This window comes from Procambarus clarkii, chromosome 7 (assembly GCF_040958095.1).
Source record: "Procambarus clarkii isolate CNS0578487 chromosome 7, FALCON_Pclarkii_2.0, whole genome shotgun sequence".
In the NCBI taxonomy this organism is placed as follows: Eukaryota; Metazoa; Arthropoda; class Malacostraca; order Decapoda; family Cambaridae; genus Procambarus; species Procambarus clarkii.
Genome location: NC_091156.1, coordinates 42,810,955 through 42,834,559, shown reverse-complemented (window position 1 = coordinate 42,834,559; position 23,605 = coordinate 42,810,955).

The following is a 23,605-nucleotide window of genomic DNA, read 5'->3' as shown; positions in this document are numbered from 1 at the left end:
AAGATAAGCATCTTATTGCTTTGTAATTACAATTATTACTTAACCTATACTATAATAGGTTAAGTAATAATTGTAATTATGAAGCAATAAGATGCTTATCTTAACATACTAAGAAGGTTAGGTAAGGTCGGTGTTTTCTATGAAGCTTTTCAAGGTAAACTAGTATGTCAAGTATGTCACATATGCACTCATTTAATAAGTCAATATTGACTATACGAAAGTGCGAGAACAGGTTGGGGCAGCCAATTTTGGCTAAGGTCTTCAAGAGTCCGTCCCTGCTCACAAGGTTAAAAGTCTTTGTAAGGTCAATGAAGGCGATGTACAATATTTTTTCTGCTCCCTGCACATTTATTGAAAATGTCTCAGGGAGAACACCATGCCAGTGGTCGACCTCTCCGCTCGGAAACCTCACTGTGACTCAGGATGCACTTTTTCAGTAAGAATCTAAAGCCTGACCAAGACGACCCTGGCAAAGAGTTTGCCGATGACGCTGAGGAGGGAGATGCCGCGACAGTTGTTGACATCGCTTCTGTCACCTTTATTTTTGTAGAGAGTGATGATATTTGAATCTTGTGGCACCGAGCCCTCCCTCCAGCACTGGCACAGAAGTTCATGAAACTCAGTTTTAAGTGTTCCACGAGTGCACTTGAGAACTTCAGGCGGAATCCCGTCGTCTCCTGGAGCCTTCCCTGAGGAAAGTGAAGCTACTGCTTTCTCAACTTCTTCCACAGTTGGTTCAAGATCAAAGTTCTTCCAAGATGGTCAGGTACTCGATTGTATCCAAGATGGTCAGGTACTCGATTGTATCCAAGATGGTCAGGTACTCGATTGTATCCAAGGCTCCTACGCTGATCAAGTTCTCTCTGAGTAGAGTTCAGAGTAATAATCCACCAAGCGATTCATCTGTTGATCACGGTCTTCAATGATCGCTCCGGTGGCTGACTTCAGAGGAGCCGTCCTGTTTTGTTTCGGGCCTGTTGCCTGTTTGATCCCTTCGTACATGCCTCTTATGTTGCCGACAGTGGCTGCAGTCTGGATGCTGGAACAGAGTCGAAGCCTATAATTGTTAGCACATCGCCTCACAGTTTGTTGAACTCAACTGCGGGGGCAGTACGGAGGGCCTGTAGATTCCTTTCCGAGGGCAGGTTCTTGTAGGATGAGAGAGCTCGTCTCTTTTCCTTAACGAGGGGTAACAGTTCCTCTGCACTGGCCTCGAACCAATCTGCTGACTTGTTATGCATCTTACCGAAGGTGGACATGGCAGTGTTGAAAATAGTGCCCCCGAGATGTGACCACTTCTCACTTGCGCTATCGCAAGGTGGTACAGGAAGGGCATTTACCAGCGCAGCAATGAATTCCTCCACCTTGTGAAGGTCACGGGTCTTGTTTACGTTAATGCGTGGTCTTCCCTCCTTCTTTGCTCTGTGGATTTTGAGGGGAACTTTATTCTGCAAATGACGAGAGAGTGGTCGGTGTCACAATCTGCGCTCTGGAAGCTGCACATCAGTTTGACGTTTCTCAGATTGCTAAGCCCCGTAAGCACCAGGTCGAGTTGGTGCCGATGCTTAGACCTGGGATGTCTCCAGGAAACCTTATGCTGGGGTTTGGTGTCGAAGAAGGAATTGGTGATGCAGAGATCATGACGGCAGCAGAACTCCAGGAGGCGCTGCCCACTCTCATTCATCTTCATATATGTATATCTGGGCGGCATCACAATATACTTCGGGAAGTGGGGCAGACAGCTGGTGTGGGACTACACATGTGTATCCTCGTTGACTGACAACTATGTACACCTCGGCGCTGATCAAGCAGGTTGTGCGACTAACCACAGGGAAGCAGCAAAATCAAAGAAATACAAGCATGAATATCCCTGAAACTCAGAATAGAATTTAGAAAGAACTGAGAATACAGTAGTTCCTCCATAATTTCAATTATCCAGCTGTGGGTCTCGCTATGTTCCCTCATGTTGCTCCACGACACCCTCACTATATTCTTGAACACTCTCCTTACCCTCTTTTTAGGGGTGGTCAGAACTGTTGGCGCACAACCGTATGGTCTGGAGTTCGATTCCCGCGGCAGGATATATATATGCCTGAAACACTGCTGCGTTTCCTTTTCTCCTGATGTCCCTACTCGCAAATAATTGAATACGGACCTGCGAGTTCGTCAACTGTTGAGAAGGCAAGATGCAACATCATCATCAAGGTGTAACAGAAGGGAAGCTGCAACATCCAAGATTTATCATCTTGGGGAATATTAACTGTTGACCTAAGGATATCTCAATGAAAACAACAGGCTTTCTGTTCCCGACAACGGAAAAGGGAGACTGTTGATCCTGTGTATCCGGCCTGTTGTTCTCTCAGCATGCCACAACGTGCAAAATTCAACTTCCTAACCTAACCGAACATGCCACGAACCCAAACCTAACCTAACCATCCGAGGCATAAAAAGAAAATGTCGATTTTTTTGCAAGTCGCAACGTTTCATGGTCATAGTTCGTAGCATTTAGTACGTTGGTTATGTTGATGTGGCAGTAGTTGAGAGGACGGGTTGACCCGTCAACCAGATAACTCTTATGAAGGTTCTCTACACAAAAAGCGCTTCCAGCTCCCTCAGGCGTTCATGGTGTTCAAACATATTTCTTAAAAAAACTTTTTTTTATTTTTGATGCATATCCTGCACACACACTTTAGTAGGGTTTTCCTATCACTCAAGGGATGATGTTATCACTATTACAAGTGATAACATCATCCTAAGTTATAACATCATGCCAAGTGATAACTACTCTGTACTCTCATTCTGTTGGGTATCTGGGGCTTTGACTCAAATAAGGAATTATTTAATTATGAGAATTAATATAAATCGAAGGACCACCCACTTTTGAGAAAAGAGGAAAAACAAATAAAAGTGATTATAAGACTGACACTATAGAACCAGTGCCTATGTATGTTAAAATTATTTAACAATCACTTAAAGAGAATGAATGGACTGTATTATTAATTGATTAAAGTTAAAAGCCTCAAATATCAACATTGGGGGGGTTTATTCTAGAAATTCATATATATCTAGCAACCAGTGTGGTTCATCACCAATTCATTAAGGATGTTAGTAAATTAAATTGAATATGGAATGAATTAGGTAATAGTAATTACAGGCGAATGTGCCTCCGGATACTACAATAAAATAGATTAATATTACTACAATAAAGAGTTAGTAATATTGATCTCATTAGGAGATCATTAAAGTATCTATATTGGTTAGTATCTCTACAATAACAATTAACAGCTTAGCTGTGAAATTAAGTGAGATGATCGGTTACCACACTCCACTGACGACGTATTGCGTCGGACAAATTGTTGCACGTGAAGGTGGGGAAGCCTAGCACCTCGGTTGACGTGGACCCTGGAGCTGAAAGGCGATTACAATGTAGAACTCTTCTACGTAACTAACTACAGATACATACAAAATTCTTCCTAAAATATCTATCACTGCAGAATTCTTCTGCAAACATTAATATAATATATTCCTATATAAATTGCTAGAAATAAATATTGCTAGAGGGGAGACGTACTGGATTTTTGTTGTAATGGCTCAGCCTAACGACAACTACCTTAAAATATAACATGTGATCACAGTGTTACAAGAAAGGTTATTAATAGTTGCCGGGCCAAGTGTCCGTTGATGTAGGAACGGTTCCAGGTCCCTCGTCTTCAGCTGCTGTGATAAGACGTCAATTATGGGCTGGAGAATTGATTAGTTCCTTGGACACTGCCGTGATGTGCCGAAATTAACGTGGCACCGCTCTCGTGGTTGTAGGAGCGAAAATTAAAGATACTACGCAAGTTCCTTGCAATGGCGCTTCTCTCTTGCACGTTGGTAACACGCCGCTAATGTGGCGTCGTCCACACAAGTGGCGTCTCCTTCCTCCCTCAACCCTGGCTGCCATACGCATGCGCAGCCTGCTCAAAGTATTCTCGAGCTTAAAGTATTCTATTTTACATATGATTATCAGGGAAGTAAAGACTGGTGACAAGTGCTTATGTCACTAATAAATGTATTAAGATGCAATATATTTTTGCACAATGCAAGTCAGCTTATTAAGACTGCATTAAGAAATTTTATATAAATTGTGTTATACTATAATAATTTCCACTGTCGTTATTAATTAATACACCTAAATGAACGAGTTCAATAAGCAATAATATGCTATTTAAATAATCAATGAAATAAACGATTATCCTTAGTAAAGGAATGTAATTAACTAAACTCTGTTTAGATGCAAACTAAAAGTGGAGGGAATTCATGTTTTAACGTGTTGTTCCGCACGTCGACTCGCTGACTAGGAAGAATTTGGCAAATATATTGCTTACTAATAGAAACATTAATTGAATTAATTCTACATATTAGAAATGTTAGTAATTACTATGGGGTTAATACAATAATGATGTACTATATTACAAGAAATGATGCATTAGTGTTGGAAAATTTCCAATTTAACTCCGAGGGAGGAAACTTCGTGGTCGTAGTTCTGAGTACTGACGTACCCATTCCGAAGTTATATTATGGATTAGTAAGTTAGTACATTAGTAACGAATGTTCCGAATCTGTTCTACAGATGTGACTCAGAGTCATTGTGGGAACATGAATTAATATTGAAACTATTTAATTAAATGATTAAGGTATCTGTAATCAAGAACTCTCTAAAGTTTAAAGTAGACTCAACAACTAGGGTCGCAGTGACGTGTAATGGTTGTATTACGTAGTTGTTGAATTGTAGGTAAACTCGGAAAATGTTCTCAAGAACTGATAACATTATTGTATAAGTTGTATTCTACATTATTATACTGCAAATAAAGTATTATTTATTGGGTCATTCCAGATCAAGGAGACTCTGACACTACAGTAAGGTCACAGTCTAGGGTGGCTGTAACTTGTAACTGTTGAGTTACTAGACAATAACACATCACTGAGCATCATGATCACCCCAAGCTCAAATGAAGAAATTTGATTTAATGTGTACTGCCATGCAGTAGTAATTCTGACTAACAGTATAACTAAGTTGCTAAATAGCTATAGATAATATAATATTAGAGAACTGAATATGGTTATTCATTAAAATCAAGGAAGATTCTGAGTCGACAGTGAGGTTAGAAGCCTAGTCATTCTGACTTATGAGCTAATTAAATTGCAGCTCAAAGGCTTGACACTGGGAACTCATTAATACATCCTCAACTTTGGATGTGAAATTTATTTTATTTAATCAGTCTCTGTGTATAGTCAACTGTATTTAATTGTGAGTACAGACTAGGCTGGTACTCAGTTGACACTAATTAAAGTCCCTAATACCTACCTAAATAGATGGTTTAAATTTCTAACCTACCTAAGTATACGACTAAGCTAATTGTGATAACTCACTAATTCTTAGTAGAGTGACTCTAGCTAAATGGTTAGCATTAATAATTGCAAAAGTTATTATGGTGAGCAGTAATGTACTAAAATTAACATTGTGAGCTGTAATGAGCTCGGATTAACAGGGTGAGCAGTATTGTGCTCGGATTAACATGGTGAGCTATATTGAGCTCGGATTAACGAAGTGGAGCAACAAAGCGTTCGATTCTCAAGGCGAGCAATATTGAGCTCCAATGCGCATTAGGAACAATAACGCGCTCAATCACTACGTTAATCTACAGGGGAGCTGTTGGGTCAGCTCGGGTTATTAGTGCAAGATCCTTCTTGAAGGATAGCTAAGCATGGAATTTATGCAGATTCTCTGGTGAGCAATGCTCGAATTAGCGAGGTGGAGCATTATAGCGTTCAAACATCATTATGAACAAAAGGGCACTCAATTGTTACGCTAATTCAGGGGTGAGCTGTGAATTGAGATCATTAAGCATGTTAGGTTACAATGCTTATGGTTTAATGGTAATGCATTAAACGATGGGAAACCTAAGATTGCTGGAAATTTAATTATTGCTACGATTGATCCTATTTGAAGATAATGATTGATCCTATTTGAAGATAATTCGTAACACTTTCCCAACCTAAACGTTTCACGGTTTATTAGTTCTCTGTGGGATGTTCACTTACATATGGGTAAGTTTGCAAATTTGTTCGTGCTACGCTCCTACAATAATAAGCGGATATGAAAGAAATGCAGCTCAAACAAAATTGATGCAAATATTTTCACTAACTCTTAGTGCAGAAAACGTGGAATTAATAAGATTTTCTTGGCAAACCTCAAGTGCAAGTATTATGAACCTTAGACCTAGTGAGTTTACAAGTGTAGAAGTTGTTTGATAACTTCGTAGTATTGCTAAATTCAGAAATGCTGGATGCATTAGGAGCTAGATTCTCTAGCCTAATATTATTGATTATCTAGGGAGTGTTAGATTCTCTAGCCTAATATTATTAATTACCTAGGGAGAATGAGTGTGGTCAATTATTACTTGTCGAGAATAATTCTAGGTCTGCAGTGGATTCAATGACTTGGTCGCTGTCACATGTACCCGTTTAGATACGGACCACTGATTTTCCACTGGGAGCTATGAAACATCTCGGCGAATACTAATTGTACTACATTCAATCTGGGTTTATTACTTACAGTTGGGTTTGCTATTCAGCTTGTTGCTGGAGAATTGATTTACTGCTGATTAATTTATTATTGTTGGCAGGCATAGGCTTCTTCGGGTTTGAAAGTATATATGTCAGTAAGTAGCCACCTGCAGGCATAGGTGTGATCTAGGCCGTAGATGACGTGGTTGACAGCTCGCTGGAAGGTGGCCGGGGCGTTACACAGTCCAAAAGGAAGGCGTTCATATCTGTATAGGCCAAAAGGAATGGTGAAGGCAGATATTTTTTTAGCTCTCTCTGTCAGGCTTATTTGGTAATAGCCTTTTAACAAATCAAATTGGGATAAATATTTGGCATTACCTATGGCGTCAATGATATCATCTATACGTAATAAAGGATAAGCATCCTTGACGGTCACCAGATTCAATTTCCTATAATCGGTACAAAGGCGAACTTTACCGTGCGGTTTCGGCACCAAGATGCAGGGTGAGGCCCAAGGGGACTCACAAGGTGAGGCCAGCCCATGATCCAGAAGGTACTGTACTTCAGCATGCATAACTTCCTTTTTGTTCGGGCTCATACGGTAGAAGGGTTGACGAATCGGCCGGGTAGCAGGAAGTAGCTGGATGTCTTGCTGAACCACATTACACTCCTGGGGATCATCGTTGAACAACTTCTGATGTTCATGAAGAACTTTGATGAGAGGAGCACTATTACTGTCCTGTAAATAGGTAGGAAGATCATTAAGGATTTCCGAGTTGGAAGGCACTGAATCAGAGTCAGAGCTTTCCGGAGGAGAAGCAGGGAAGGTCTCACTGTGGTGGTATGGATCTTTGAAAGTGGAGAGTGATATTAGCCTAGTGGGGGGAATACCTTTATACTCCTTCAGAAGATTGACGTGGCACAGCTGGGTCCTCCGCCGACTATCTGGAGTCTCAAGAACGTAGTTGTGGTTGTTTCTGCACTCCTTGATGCGGTAAGGTCCTGAAAACTTATTTTGCAATGGAGAACCTGGGAAAGGAAAATATGCCAACACGATGTCTCCTGGTTTAAATTTCCTGATTTTGCTGCGTTGATCAAAATGAGTCTTCATCCTCTCCTGAGCTTTCAATAGATTTTCATTAGCAAATTTACGTACTCTAGAATGTGCTTTAAGTTTTGAAGAAACTGGGGCACATTCTGAGGGTCACTGAAGGTGGCATTACATAGAGAGTTTAAAAGCTTTGAGAGGAGTACAGCACTTACATCCATAGAGCATCTCATAAGGAGATACTCCTAGAGACTCATTTGGGAGACTTCTGAAAATGCACATGAGGATGTCAAGTTGTTTATCCCAGTCTTTCATGGTTTCATTGCAAAATTTCTTTACGAGTGATTTAATCGTTTGGTGACTACATTCAAGAGAACCCTGTGAAGCAGGATGATAGGGGCTGGACAATACCTGAGTGATGTTGAACTCTTCTAGTGTCTTCTTGAATAGATCACAGGTGAAGTTGGTGCCACAGTCACTTTGAATCTTCCGTGGAAATCCGTATCGGGTAAATATCTTCATAGTTGTTTTACCACTGTAGCAGCCGTAATGTTCTTTATAGGAACTGCTATGAGGAATCTGGTGGTTGGACACAGGATAGTTAGTATATAAGCGTTACCAGAAATGGTCCGAGGTAAAGGACCAACACAGTCTATGATGAGTCTGGAAAGGTTCTGCAGGCACCAGGATGGGAATTAAAGGAGCTTTGGGAATCAGGAAGTTAGGTTTTCCTGCCATTTGACATATATGACGCTGTTGCACGTAACTTTTGACGTCTTTAACCATACCAGGCCAGTAGTAGTCTTGTCTGATTCCGTGATAGGTTTTGTTAAAACCATAGTGAGAAGGTGCTCCGTGGGCCAGGTGTAGAATATCGGGCCGTAGGCTGGTGGGAACCACTAGTTGTTCGACATTTGCCCAATCGTCATCCTCCATCAGCTTACTGCGTCTGTACCTGCGGTAGAGCAACTGATTCGCTAGGAAGAACCCAGGGATACTGTCAGGTTGAGTCTCAGCCAGGAAGAATAATGGTGTTAATAAAGGATCCTCCCTCTGTAATTTACGGAACTCCAACATAGTAAGATTCGGTGGTAGGTTCTGATGGTCTTGAGGGACAGCGGTTGCAGTAGAGTCAGCTGGTTGCGGGCGTGCAGCTTGTGCACGGGTGGTTACCAAAACCAGAGGAGAAACTTCATCACCTTCTTGGACCTCTGCTGGAACATACTTTAAGATGGGGTTGTCCACTACAGAGTCACATACCTGAGGTTTGTCCATGATGATCAGGTTGGAAGGTTGCAGATCCTCGCCCAAGTCATTGCCCAGGAGAAGTTGCACTCCAGACATGGGAAAAGGCTTTTCCCTGATGGCGACTTGGACTTCACCGGTCAGGAAAGGACAATCCAGGTGGACTCTGGCAAGTGGATATGGAGTGGTAGCAGTGAGGTCAGTGATAAGGACGGTTTCCCCGGTGTAGATGATGTTAGGCACAGCCGATTTCAATATTATTGACTGAAGAGACACTGTGTCCCTCAAGATCTTCAATTTGAAACGTTCCTCCGAATCTGTACTGCTGGCAGAGACAGTTCCAGGATAAAGGTGTTTGCTGAAGAGAGAAAGATCATTAACAGGAACACCAACATTCATTACAGGCTTACCGGACTTAGGCGGAGTCGGTTTGGGTTTAGGAGTTTCACTATAACCTTTTGTTTTGAGCTTTTCCACATTTATCTATGGTATGTCCATAGAGCTTGCAATACTTACAATACAATTGAGAGCTCGCTTGATCGGTACTCACTTTGTCATAACTATACCAAGACTTCTTACTGGAAGGTGGGTCTGGTGTTAGCCGGTGTATGAGGTTGTAGGTGTCAGCCGACTTCGCACATCGGATGTAGTCGGTTGTTCTTTGTCTGCTAAATATAAACGGATGGAAGGGGGAACACGTCTAAAGAATTCCTCAACTAGAATGAGGTTGACGAGTTCTGAAAATGTAGAGACATCTGCTGCTTCCAGCTATTTCATGAAATATCTTTTCTTTGTTTTGGCAAATTCTAAAAAGGTGGTGGTACTTGCCTTTAGATAATCATGAAATTTTCGTCTGTAGCTTTCGGTGGAGAGAAGGTAGGCGTCTAAAACTTCTTGCTTCAGGGTCTGGTAGTCATTTTCAAACGCTAAGGTACTGAGAGTAACCGCAGCTCTACCTGTGAGATGCACTCTGAGAAGGGTAGACCATGGATCTTCAGGCCAGCTAAGTTTTTTAGCTAGGGTCTCAAAAGTGGTAAAAAAACACGTCTGTCTCTGTCTCAACGAATGGTGGCATTAACTTACTTGCATGGGAGACATTGAAACTTACGGGAAAATTAGCGGTAGCTTGTTGGGCGCTGAGTGTGGTATCTAGTTTCCAAGGTGAGTTCTTGTCGACGATATGATAGAACACTCTCAGCTTGCCGTTTATCATGCTCACATTGCATTTCCAGGTGAAATTTTCTTGCTTCAAGCTGCTCTCTCTCCCGCTCACAGTGTAGGGCAGCCTCACATTCCTGTTCTTCTTTCTTTAGGGCAGCCTCACGTTCCCTTCGTTGTAGAGCTTCTTTCTCATATGCTGCTTGTTCTTGCAGTTGGTCACGCTTTAGGGCAGGCTCTCGTTCCTGTATCTGGGGAGCTTCTTTTTGTTGTTCACGCTCTATTTTCGCTAGTTCGAGCTTTAACTTCATAGCTGCCAGAGCATGTCTATCTGCAATAGAATAGTTTTCGTGAGCATCAGAGTCTATAATTCCTTCATCTAAGAGATGATCCAAGATAATATTGTGCAAGTCATTTTTGTTGGCTCCAGGGGGAACATCTAGTTGATACTCGTGTGCAAGAGTTTGTAATTCGGTCCTCTTAGCACGAATTAAGTTCCCTACTTCACTTGCTGGATCACTACGACATGCTGAGAGACGAAACATTTTGAAATAGCAAATAAATGTACAATGAATATACCTGTGATATTCTAAGTGTCAGTAACAGGATGACGTGAAAAATGGTAACTATCCTGTGGAATTTTAATCGTTAACAATTAACGTTAATATTAGATGGTAAAGGATTAGTCGATCAAAATCGCAGGAAATCTTGTACCCGGTACTCAATGTAAGAGAATAAGGGCAAGAAAATCATACTAAATAAATGAAACCGATAGTTTCTAAAACAAATGAAACTTTTAATTGTTTCAAAAGTGAAAGGGTAGTCCAAGAATGTAGGGATACCTTGCCGGGTCTCTATAGGACAGAAGCAAGGGGTTTCCTACTTAATTATATGATACTTACAGAATTAGTGTTCTTTGTGCTCTGTAAAAAGAAAGCTAATTCCCTACTTGAGTAAATATCATCATCTCTGACCGACGTGTAGGGGTGCGAGTATCAACTTGTGACGAGAACTGCTGTTGAGGTCCCAACTCAACAGCGTAGTCTGTGCTAGAGGAACTATAGCCCTCTTTATCCTCCTTTGGTCGGATTGCAGAAGATAGGGTGCGTGGCCCGAAGACAAATCAAAGTACCAGGGTACCAAAATGATGATCTGCCGTAATTTGAGAAATATTCTAGGGACAAAAAAGGTGGAATACACGAGTAATAACACTGAGGGAGGGATGACCAATTAAGAGAATGACTGTGACCTCCAGTCACCAAGTAATCAACAGTTATCCAACACTCACAATATGTTACCCTCGGAATGCACAAAATACACAGCACCATATAAATATTAAAAGTTATGAAAATATTGAAAAGCAACTGTATCAAAGCCAAGTACACTTACTACAAATTGATGTTCTAGTACTAGTACCCGAGTGAAGCTCCGAGGACAGGTCCCCATTAAATGTGATGGAAAAAAGAAGTGTAAGTGTTCGGCAGTCCTCCCAATGGCTGGTGTCAATGCCTATCACATTTAAAAAAAAAAAAGATGACTGTGTAGCTGTTGGTAAAGTAAGGCAAAACAAGCAAAACAAATAGTATGAACAATGAAACTTTAATTAAATTGAAAACAAATTATGAATAAGACAATTCCTTGGCTATGTAAAGTGCAAACTAACAAGATTATAAAGTCAAAAAATAATATAAAATAAAATAGTGGTGACGTTACTCTAAAATGGATAAAGACAAAAATGAAATTAACAGGTGCTGAGAACAAAGAGCTGGCTGAGAACATCCACTAATAGACAGAGCGTATATCAGATGGTTGTGTCAGCTTTGAGAGCACAGGATATTCGAACTTCAACGGCTGGTGCAGGCCCAGACATCGGCTAGGTAGATGGCGCTGAGGTGCAGTGGTGCAGACGTCGATTCACCAATCAGAAGCGGGGGCTGCTGCAAATGGTAGTTTGGTGATCGGCGACAATGGAGGGGGTAGGTGGAGAGCGAGTGTGATATACGTATGCGCCTGGCAAAATGTATTTGACTAAATATGTACTACACTTGCTAGTAGTATCTAGATGTTGTAGATGTACTGAAGTAACATGATGATAGGAAAGAGCAGGCCAAATCTCTCTTGAAGGAGATTATCGTAATAGGGTAATTAGTACATTTGTACAGAGAATGTTTTTGATTGCAAAACAAACATAACCCCCATCCTACAGTTCGTTTAGGGAACACCGGTTAAGGTGAAACTGCAACTGCAGGTTGTGAAGGTTTTGCTGCTTGCATTTGCTTGTTATTTATTCTCTTGTGAGTATTTGTTGTACTCTAGGGAGCAATTATTGGACTCTTGGGATTCCTTTTTGAACTCTTGGGAGTACTTATTGGACTCTTAGGTCTCTTAGGAGCACTTGTGGGGCTCTTACGTCCCTTAGGAGCACTTATGGGGCTCTTAGGTCTTACTGGTGAGTCAGTGTTGACCTGTTGTTATTACATTATTAGTACCCTTGTTAACTAATGACCGTGTCACTTTAGGAGTTTCAGGTAAGGCACCTGTTGTGGGTACAGTTTCTGTGCACATTCAGAAGAGGCATTAAGTGCCTGGTTTGCTGATTGATTAATTATATTGCGCCAACCTGCGAATATATCCTGCATTGCAGGCGATGAGTCACAATAACGTGGCTGAAGTATGCTTGACCAGACCACACACTAGTTTTTGATTGCGAATATATCCTGCATTGACAGGATATTACCATTCTGGTATAAATACAATTTATTGAGCACCTCACCAGACAATTTTCTCTGGATAATGATTTTAGTCATCCACTCAGCAGTGGGGTGATCCACCTCATTGCTGAAGGAATTTAACAGTGACTCAAGCTGAAAACTAAAGGCTTGTAAAGAGTCAACTGATTGTTCTGGTTAAGATAAATCTAGTAATTGGTGTACAAGGTTTATAACAGTCTTCTCATTGTTAGCACTTGTTCTAGAGGGCTGGTGTGAGTAATTATGACTATTACTTGTGTTGCTTAAGGCCTCTTGCTTAGCCTCAGCTTTACTTACAACTTCAGCTTTTTCATTTTCTTGTTCAGATTCACTGACTGTTGCAGCTTTATTTGGAGTTTCATCTGCAGCTTCACTTATTTCTCTGGGGTCCTGTGAGAGAGACTGTTTAATTCAGTAGCTTCATGCATGGAATTTATAGAATCAAGGGAACATTGAGATGAGCTGTCTGAAAATTGATCAGACTTTGTGAATGAATCATTACGTGAAGTTGTATTAGATGAGATTGTAGAAAATGAAGGTTTAACTTCAGTTGTTGATCCTGTGTCGGGATCAATATTGATTAGAGGATTCTCCTCATTTTGAGGTAGCTCATATATTTCATCTGAGCTGGGTGCCTGCTTGGGTATAGGTAAACTATAAAAATGTTCTAACCAATTACGAACATTTTGTTTCGCAAGCACTTTGTAATAATGATATAACTTGTCTTGAATTATATCTTTATAGTCGGCAAGGTCAGATTCTGTCAGACTCAATCGTCTGGGACAGTATTACTGACAAGGAGTATGATCCTATAAGACTCTATTGTATGCTTTACTTGATCATATTTTTGGCTAGCTACCTTTGTAGAAATTCTTAGCCCGGAAATGTCAACTGAATCAGTTCCTAAACAGTTGTCACATTTGTCAAGTAGTCTTAATATGTGATTTTGAAAACCTCTCAAGGTTCTTCTAGTAATTTTCTGAAGTAGCCATTCTGGCTGTGGGTTTGAGTCTTTTAGGGCTTATATAGCTACTTGGACAGCTATGGTATTTGCTCATATATGTAGAGCAGGTATAATTATTGACAGACTGATATTTCCTTGAATAGACCGATTGTAATTTTCCTCATTTAGAGGTTAGCTACCTACCTAATAATAAGCAACTAAGATTTGAGTGGTACTTTGGTGTCACAACAGGGGTTCCTAGGCCTAGCTCTTTATAATCAGCTTTGGATGGGTAGTGACACTTTCAGTAACACTCAAAGATGAACATAGAAATATGTAATGAAATATAATTACACAATAAATGGTTCATAAATCTCATCCTACTTAGGGTCAGCACTACATCAATAATAATATACCAGCACTGTCTAACACAGTACTAGTTAGGTAATAATCCTACCTATTAATGCAGCTAATGGTGTAGACTGAATTTGTACAAATTTTAGTACCGTGGCAGTCTAAAATTATCCTACCTCTGTTGGGTTGGCATAACTACAATAAATGTGGTACAGTAATATGTAAAATAGTGCTATGTTTTTGGATTTTGTAATTTTATATATTATATACACTTGTAGAAATTATGTGTATAAGAAGTTTAATGAACACAAGATTATTAATTGTGTTTGGCAAGTATTCTACTCCTGTAAATAATGTTTACCACCTGAATGAACTTCCTAATTGTTGAATATAATGTTATTAGGGTTAGTAATGATTAATTAATTTATGGGATCAGTAATTTGGATTAGTATACTGGATCCTGAAATGTTAATGAATTCACTGACTTGAGTGAATCAGTAATTAGATTGAATGTGACTTAGTCTATACTGGACAGTTTGCTGACAGCCGTAAATTGAAATATTTGTAAAGCCCAAAAATGGTAACACATAATTGGTGTTAGTGATGAATTAATAATGATTGAGGATAACTTGATTCTCAGCTATCTATCCAGTTCGAAGAGGACCAAAATGTTGGGTATCTGGGGCTTTGACTCAAATATGGAATTATTTAATTATGAGAATTAATATAAATCGAAGGACCCCCCACTTTTGAGAAAAGAGGGAAAACAAATAAAAGTGATGTTGGGTATCTGGGGCTTTGACTCAAATATGGAATTATTTAATTATGAGAATTAATATAAATCGAAGGACCCCCCACTTTTGAGAAAAGAGGGAAAACAAATAAAAGTGATGATAAGACTAACACTATAGGACTAGTGCCTATGTATGTTAAAATTATTTAACAATCATTTAAAGAGAATGAATGAACTGTATTATTAATTGATTAAAGTTAAAAGCCTCAAATATCATCTTTGTGGGGGGAGGGGGAATTACTAGAAGTTCATATATATCTAGCAACCAGTGTGATTCGTCACCAGTTCATTAAGGATGTTAGTAAATTGAATTGAATATGGAATGAATTAGGTAATAGTAATCACAGGCGAATGAGCCTCAGGATACTACAATAATATAGAATAATATTACTAAAATTAGGGTTAGTAATATTGATCTCATTAGGAGATCATTAAAGTATATATATTAGTTAGTATCTCTACAATAACAATTAACAGCTTAGCTGTGAAATTAAGTGAGATGAAATCGGTTGCCACACTCCACTGACGACGTATTGCGTCGGACAAATTGTTGCACGTAAAGGTGGGGAAGCCTAGCACCTCGGTTGACGTGGACCCTGGAGCTGAAAGGCGATTACAATGTAGAACTCTTCTACGTAACTAACTACAGATACATACGAAATTCTTCCTAAAATATCTATCACTGCAGAATTCTTCTGCAAACTTTAATATAATATATTCCTATATAAATTGCTAGAAATAAATATGGCTAGAGGGGAGATGTACTGGATTTTTGTTGTAATGGCTCAGCCTAACAACAACTACCCTAAAATATAACATGTGATCACAGTGTTACAAGAAAGGTTATTAATAGTTGCCGGGCCACGTGTCCGTTGATGTAGGATCGATTCCAGGTCCCTCGTCTTCATCTGCCGTGATAAGACGTCAATTATGGGCTGGAGAATTGATTAATTCCTTGGACACTGCCGTGATGAGCCGAAATAAACGTGGCACCGCTCTCGTGGTTGTAGGAGCGAAAATTAAAGATACTACGCAAGTTTCTTGCAATGGCGCTTCTCTCTTGCACGTTGGTAACACGTCGCTAATGTGGCGTCGTCCACACAAGTGGCGTCTCCTTCCTCCCTCAACCCTGGCTGCCATACGCATGCGCAGCCTGCTCAAAGTATTCTCGAGCTTAAAGTATTCTATTTTACATATAATTATCAGGGAAGTAAGGACTGGTGACCAGTGCTTATGTCACTAATAAATGTATTAAGATGCAATATATTTTTGCACAATGCAAGTCAGCTTATTAAGACTGCATTAAGAAATTTTATATAAATCGTGTTATACTATAATAATTTCCACTGTCGTTATTAATTAATACACCTAAATGAACGAGTTCAATAAGCAATAATATGCTATTTAAATAATCAATGAAATAAACGATTATCCTTAGTAAAGGAATGTAATTCACGTCGTCACTCTGACTAGGAAGAATTTGGCAAATATATTGCTTACTAATAGAAACATTAATTGAATTAATTCTACATATTAGTAGTGTTAGTAATTACTATGGGGTTAATACAATAATGATGTACTATATTACAAGAAATGATGCATTAGTGTTGGAAAATTTCCAATTTAATTCCGGGGGAGGAAACTTCGTGGTCGTAGTTCTGGGTACAGGCGTACCCATTCCGAAGTTATATTATGGATTAGTAAGTTAGTACATTAGTAACGAATGTCCGAATCTGTTCTACAGATGTGACTCAGAGTCATTGTGGGAACATGAATTAATATTGAAACTATTTAATTAAATGATTAAGGTATCTGTAATCAAGAACTCTCTAAAGTTTAAAGTAGACTCAACAACTAGGGTCGCAGTGACATGTAATGGTTGTATTACGTAGTTGTTGAATTGTAGGTAAACTCGGAAAATGTTCTCAAGAACTGATAACATTATTGTATAAGTTGTATTCTACATTATTATACAGCAAATAAAGTATTATTCATTGGGTCATTCCAGATCAAGGAGACTCTGACACTACAGTAAGGTCACAGTCTAGGGTGGCTGTAACTTGTAACTGTTGAGTTACTAGACAATAACACATCACTGAGCATCATGATCACCCCAAGCTCAAATGAAGAAATTTGATTTAATGTGTACTGCCATGCAGTAGTAATTCTGACTAACAGTATAACTAAGTTGCTAAATAGCTATAGATAATATAATATTAGAGAACTGAATATGGTTATTCACTAAAATCAAGGAAGATTCTGAGTCGACAGTGAGGTTAGAAGCCTAGTCATTCTGACTTATGAGCTAATTAAATTGCAGCTCTTAGGCTTGACACTGGGAACTCATTAATACATCCTCAACTTTGGATGTGAAATTTATTTTATTTAATCAGTCTCTGTGTATAGTCAACTGTATTTAATTGTGAGCACAGACTAGGCTGGTACTCAGTTAACACTAATTAAAGTCCCTAATACCTACCTAAATAGATGGTTTAAATTTCTAACCTACCTAAGTATACAACTAAGCTAATTGTGATAACTCACTAATTCTTAGTAGAGTTACTCTAGCTAAATGGTTAGCATTAATAATTCCAAAGTTATTATGGTGAGCAGTAATGTACTCGAATTAACATTGTGAGCTGTAATGAGCTCGGATTAACAGGGTGAGCAGTATTGTGCTCGGATTAACATGGTGAGCTATATTGAGCTCGGATTAACGAAGTGGAGCAACAAAGCGTTCGATTCTCATGGCGAGCAATATTGAGCTCGAATGCGCATTAGGAACAATAAAGCGCTCAATACGTTAATCTACAGGGGAGCTGTTGGGTCAGCTCGGGTTATTAGTGCAAGATCCTTCTTGAAGGATAGCTAAGCATGGAATTTATGCAGATTCTTTGGTGAGCAATGCTCGAATTAGCGAGGTGGAGCATTATAGCGTTCAAACATCATTATGAACAACAGGGCGCTCAATTGTTACGCTAATTCAGGGGTGAGCTGTGAATTGAGATCGTTAAGCATGTTAGGTTACAATGCTTATGGTTTAATGGTAATGCATTAAACAATGGGAAACCTAAGATTGCTGCAAATTTAATTATTGCTACGATTGATGCTATTTGAAGATAATTCGTAACACTTTCCCAACCTAAACGTTTCACGGTTTATTAGTTCTCTGTGGTATGTTCACTTACATATGGGTAAGTTTGCAAATTTGTTTGTGCTACGCTCCTACAATAATAAGCAGATACGAAAGAAAAGCAGCTCAAACAAAATTGATGCAAATATTTTCACTAACTCTTAGTGCAGAAAACGTGGCATTAAGAAGATTTTCTTGGCATACCTTAAGTGCAAGTATTGTGAACCTTAGTCCTAGTGAGTTTCCAAGTGTAGAAGTTGTTTGATAACTTCGTAGTATTGCTAAATTCAGGAATGCTGGATGCATTGGGTGCTAGATTCTCTAGCCTAATATTATTAATTACTTAGGGAGACTGAGTGTGGTCAATTATTACTTGTCGAGAATAATTCTAGGTCTGCAGTGGATTCAATGACTTGGTCGCTGTCACATGTACCCGGTTAGATACGGACCACTGATTTTCCACTGGGAGCTCTGAAACATCTCGGCGAATACTAATTGTACTACATTCAATCTGGGTGTATTACTTAGAGCTGGGTTTCCAATTCAGCTTGTTGCTGGAGAATTGATTTACTGCTGATTAATTTATTATTGTTGGCAGGAATAGGCTTCTTCGGGTTTGAAAGTATATATGTCAGTAAGTAGCCACCTGCAGATTTGAGCATATTCATGCCTAGTCGTTTAACATGTCCAGTGATGAACTGGTAATAGTAGTCTGCTCCAACTAGTACATTTACATTATTAAGGTGGTCAGACGTTAACTGGATTTCAGCTAATGTAATTTCATGTTCCTGCAGGAAGTTGGCCGTGTACCCCAGACCCTTAATATTTAGGTCAAACGGTATTTGATCTACAACAATGGCTTGGACAGGTTGACATGACTACCTAGACGTATGAGCGGTTGAACTACTGAATATTCTTGGGGGTCCTCGATTTATCATGAACCTTGACAGGTTTAATTTTACCTGTCTGATAGGTTGTAAATTGAGTGCCTCTGCCACTTTCTGAGTAATGAAAGTTCTCTAGGATCCTTGATCAAATAGTCCACGAGTGGTGATCCGGATTCCTTTATTCTTTACTTGAAGTTGGGCAGTGGGCAAGGTTGCATCCTACCGAGACGTTGGTTAAATTACGCTGTAAACTTCTCGCACCTTGCAGCACTGTACATGTGTAGATTCTCTATCTCCTATTCTAGGATTGAAATCATTTGTTTTGACAAATTTGCAGCATGATGCTCGCCCATTCTACACCTATAGCAGATGTTCAGTGGGGTGTCACAGCTGTTAACATTATGTGATTTGAGACACCTAGTACATTTGTGTAACTGTTTGAGTCGTCTGACTCGTGTATCTCTATTGGGGTTGTGATGGAAAAAAGAAGTGTAGGTGTTCGGCTGGTGTCAATGCCAATCACATTTAAAAAAAAAAGATGACTGCATAGCTGTTGTGTCCTGTGGCAAAGTAAGGGAAAACAAGCAAAACAAATAGTATGAACAATGAAACTTTAATTAAATTGAAAACAAATTATGAATAAGACAATTCCTTGGCTATGTACAGTGCAAACTAACAAGATTATAAAGTAAAAAAAAAAATATAAAATAAAATATTGGGGACATTACTCTAAAATGGATAAAGACAAAAATGAAATTAACATGTGCTGAGAATAAAGCGCTGGCTGAGAACATCCACTAATAAACAGAGCGTATATCAGATGGTTGTGTCAGCTTTGAGAACACAGGATATTCTAACACCAATATCTGGTGCAGGCCCAGACATCGGCTAGGTACATGGTGCTGAGGTGCAGACATCGATTCACCAATCAGAAGTAGGCTGGCTGGGAATGGTAGTTTGGTGATCGGCGATGATGGAGGGGGGGAGGTGGAGAGCGAGTGTGATACACGTATGCGCCTGGCAAAACGTATTTAATTAAATATGTATTACACTTGCTTTTAGTATCTAGATATTGTAGATGTACTGAAGTAACATGGTGATAGGAAAGAGCAGGCCAAATCTCTCTTGAAGGAGATTATCGTAACAGCTCTCCCCCGAAGCCTGCTCTTACGGGTTAGGTACTTCAGTAGCTGGTGTAGAGGTAGGAGTAGCTGTCTCTACTTCGTAGACTCTGGAGGGCGTCAGCTATGATGTTGTCTGTACCCTTGATGAAGTAGATCTCCAGATTAAAATTCTGCAAGTACAGAGCCCAGCGTAGAAGACGCTGATTGTTGAATTGGGCCTGTTGCAGGAACCTTAAGGGATTGTGGTCCGAGTAGATGGTAATAGACCGACTTCCCTGTAGGTAAGGTTCGAAATGATGCAGATTCAGGACGATGGCGAGGAGTTCCTTTTCTATAGTGCTGTAGTTCTTTTGATGGGGCTTCAACTTGTAGCTACAGAAAGAACCTCCTCGCCTCGTTGTTGTAGTAGGACGCCCCCGATGCCGGTACCACTGGCGTCGACACTGATGATGAAGGGCTTCATGATATCTGGAGAGGCGAGAATGGGATCAGAACGTAGAGATTTAAGTTGTTCAAAGGTAACGGTCTGTTGAATGGTCCAATGATACCGTTGCTTGGGGCTGGTCAAATTAATCAATGGTGTCGCTACCGTACTAAAATTCTTCACAAACCTACGATAGTAAGACGCAAGTCCAAGGAAGCACAGGAGCTGCTTCCTGGTCATAGGTTGTAGATAATGCTAAATGGCTTCAGTGTGAATTGTTAAAGGAGCTATGTTGCCACTCCCTATCACATGACCCAGATAACACACTTTACCTTTGGCAAAGGTGGACTTGCCCAAGTTGATGGTGAGGCCGGCTGTCAGGAGCTTGAGAACAATCGTTGCAACTGGAGCAGATGTTCGCTCCAGGTGTTGGTTGCCACAACAAATGTCGTCCAAGCAGGCATAGGTGTGATCTAGGCCGTAGATGACGCGGTAGACAACTCGCTGGAAGGTGGCCGGGGCGTTACACAGTCCAAAAGGAAGGCGTTCATATCTGTATAGGTCAAAAGGAGTGGTGAAGGCAGATATTTCCTTAGCTCGCTCTGTCAGGCTTATTTGGTAATAGCCTTTTAACAAATCAAGTTGGGATAAATATTTGGCATTACCAATGGGGTCATGGATATCATCTATACGTGGTAAAGGATAAGCATCCTTGACGGTCACCAGATTCAATTTCCTATAATCGGTACAAAGGCGAACTTTACCGTGCGGTTTCGGCACCAAGATGCAGGGCTGAGGCCCAAGGGGACTCACAAGGTGAGGCCAGCCCATGATCCAGAAGATATTGTACTTCAGGCATGCATAACTTCCTTTTTGTACGGGCTGATATGGTAGAAGGGTTGACGAATCGGCCGGGTAGCAGGAAGCAGCTGGACTGTCTTGCTGAACCACATTACTCTCCTGGGGATCATCGTTGATGAACTTCTGATGTTCATGAAGAACTTTGATGAGAGGAGCAGTATTACTGTCCTGTAAATAGGTAGGAAGATCATTAAGGATTTCCGAGTTAGAAGGCATTGAATCAGAGTCAGAGCTTTCCGGAGGAGAAGCAGGGAAGGTCTCACTGTGGAGATATGGATCTTTGAAAGTGGAGAGTGATATTAGCACAGTGGGGGGAATACCTTTATACTTCTTCAGAAGATTGACGTGGCACAACCGAGTCCTCCGCCGACTATCTGGAGTCTCAAGAACGTAGTTGTGGTTGTTTCTGCACTCCTTGATGCGGTAAGGTCCTGAAAACTTATTTTGCAATGGAGAACCTGGGATAGGAAAATATGCCAACACGAAGTCTCCTGGTTTAAATTTGCTGATTTTGCTGCATTGATCAAAATGAGTCTTTCATCCTCTCTTGAGCTTTCAATAGATTGTCATTAGCAAATTTATGTACTCTCTAGAATGTGCTTTAAGTTTTGAAGAAACTGGGGCACATTCTGAGGGTCACTGAAGGATGGCATGACGTAGAGAGTCTTTAAAAGCTTTGAGAGGAGTACAGCACTTACATCCATAGAGCATCTCATAAGGAGATACTCCTAGAGACTCATTGGGAGACTTTTGGAAATGCATATGAGGATATCAAGTTGTTTATCCCAGTCTTTCATGGTTTCATTGCAAAATTTCTTTAGGAGTGATTTAATCGTTTGGTGACTACATTACCCTATCATCCCTGTGAAGCAGGATGATAGGGGCTGGACAATACCTGAGTGATGTTAAACTCTTCCAGTGTCTTCTTTAAGAGATCACTGGTCAAGTTGGTGCCACAGTCAATTTGAATCTCTCGTGGAAATCCCTATTGGGTAAATCTTCATAGTTGTTTTACCACTGTAGCAGCCGTAATGTTCTTTACAGGAACTGCTATGAGGAATCTGTTGGTTGGACACAGGATAGGTAGTATATAAGCGTTCCCAGAAATGGTCCGGGGTAAAGGACCAACACAGTCTATGATGAGTCTGGAAAGGTTCTGCAGGCACCAGGATGGGAATTAAAGGAGCTTTGGGAATCAGGAGGTTAGGTTTTCCTGCCATTTGACATATATGACGCTGTTGCACGTAACTTTTGACGTCTTTAACCATACCTGGCCAGAAGTAGTATTGTCTGATTCTGTGATAGGCTGTGTTAAAACCATAGTGAGAAGGTGCTCCGTGGGCCAGGTGTAGAGTATCGGGCCGTAGGCTGGTGGGAACCACTAGTTGTTCGACATTTGCCCAATCGTACATCCTCCATCAGCTTACTGGGTCTGTACCTGCGGTAGAGCAACTGATTCTCTAGGAAGAACCCAGGGATACTGTCAGGTTGAGTCTCAGCCTGGAAGAATAATGGTGTTAATGAAGGATCCTCCCTCTGTAACTTACGGAACTCCAAAATAGTAAGATTCGGTGGTAGGTTCTGGTGGTCTTGAGGGACAGCGGTTGTAGTAGAGTCAGCTGGTTGCGGGCGTGCAGCTTGTGCACGGGTGGTCACCAAAACCAGAGGAGAAACTTCATCACCTTCTTGGACCTCTGCTGGAACATACTTTAGGATGGGGTTGTCCACTACAGAGTCACATACCTGGGGTTTGTCCATGATGATCAGGTTGGAAGGTTGCAGATCCTCGGCCATGTCATTGCCCAGGAGAAGTTGCAATCCAGACATGGGAAAAGGCTTTTCCCTGATGGCGACTTGTACTTTACCGGTCACGAAAGGACAATCCAGGTGGACTCTGGCGAGTGGATATGGAGTGGTAGCAGTGAGGTCAGTGATAAGGACGGTTTCCCCGGTGTAGGTGATGTTAGGCACAGCCGATTTCAATATTATTGACTGAAGAGCCACTGTGTCCCTCAAGATCTTCAATTTGAAACTTCCCTCCGAATCTGTACTGTTGGCAGAGACCTTTCCAGGATACAGGCGTTTGCTGAAGAGAGAAAGATCTTTAACAGGAACACCAACATTCATCACAGGCTTACCGGACTTACGAGGAGTCGGTTTGGGTTTAGGAGTTTCACTATAGGCATTGTATTGAGCTTTTCCACATTTATCTATAGTATGTCCATAGAGCTTGCAATACAATTGAGAGCTCGCTTGATCGGTACTCACTTTGTCATAACTATACCAAGACTTCTTACTGGAAGGTGGGTCTGGTGTTAACCATGTATGAGGTT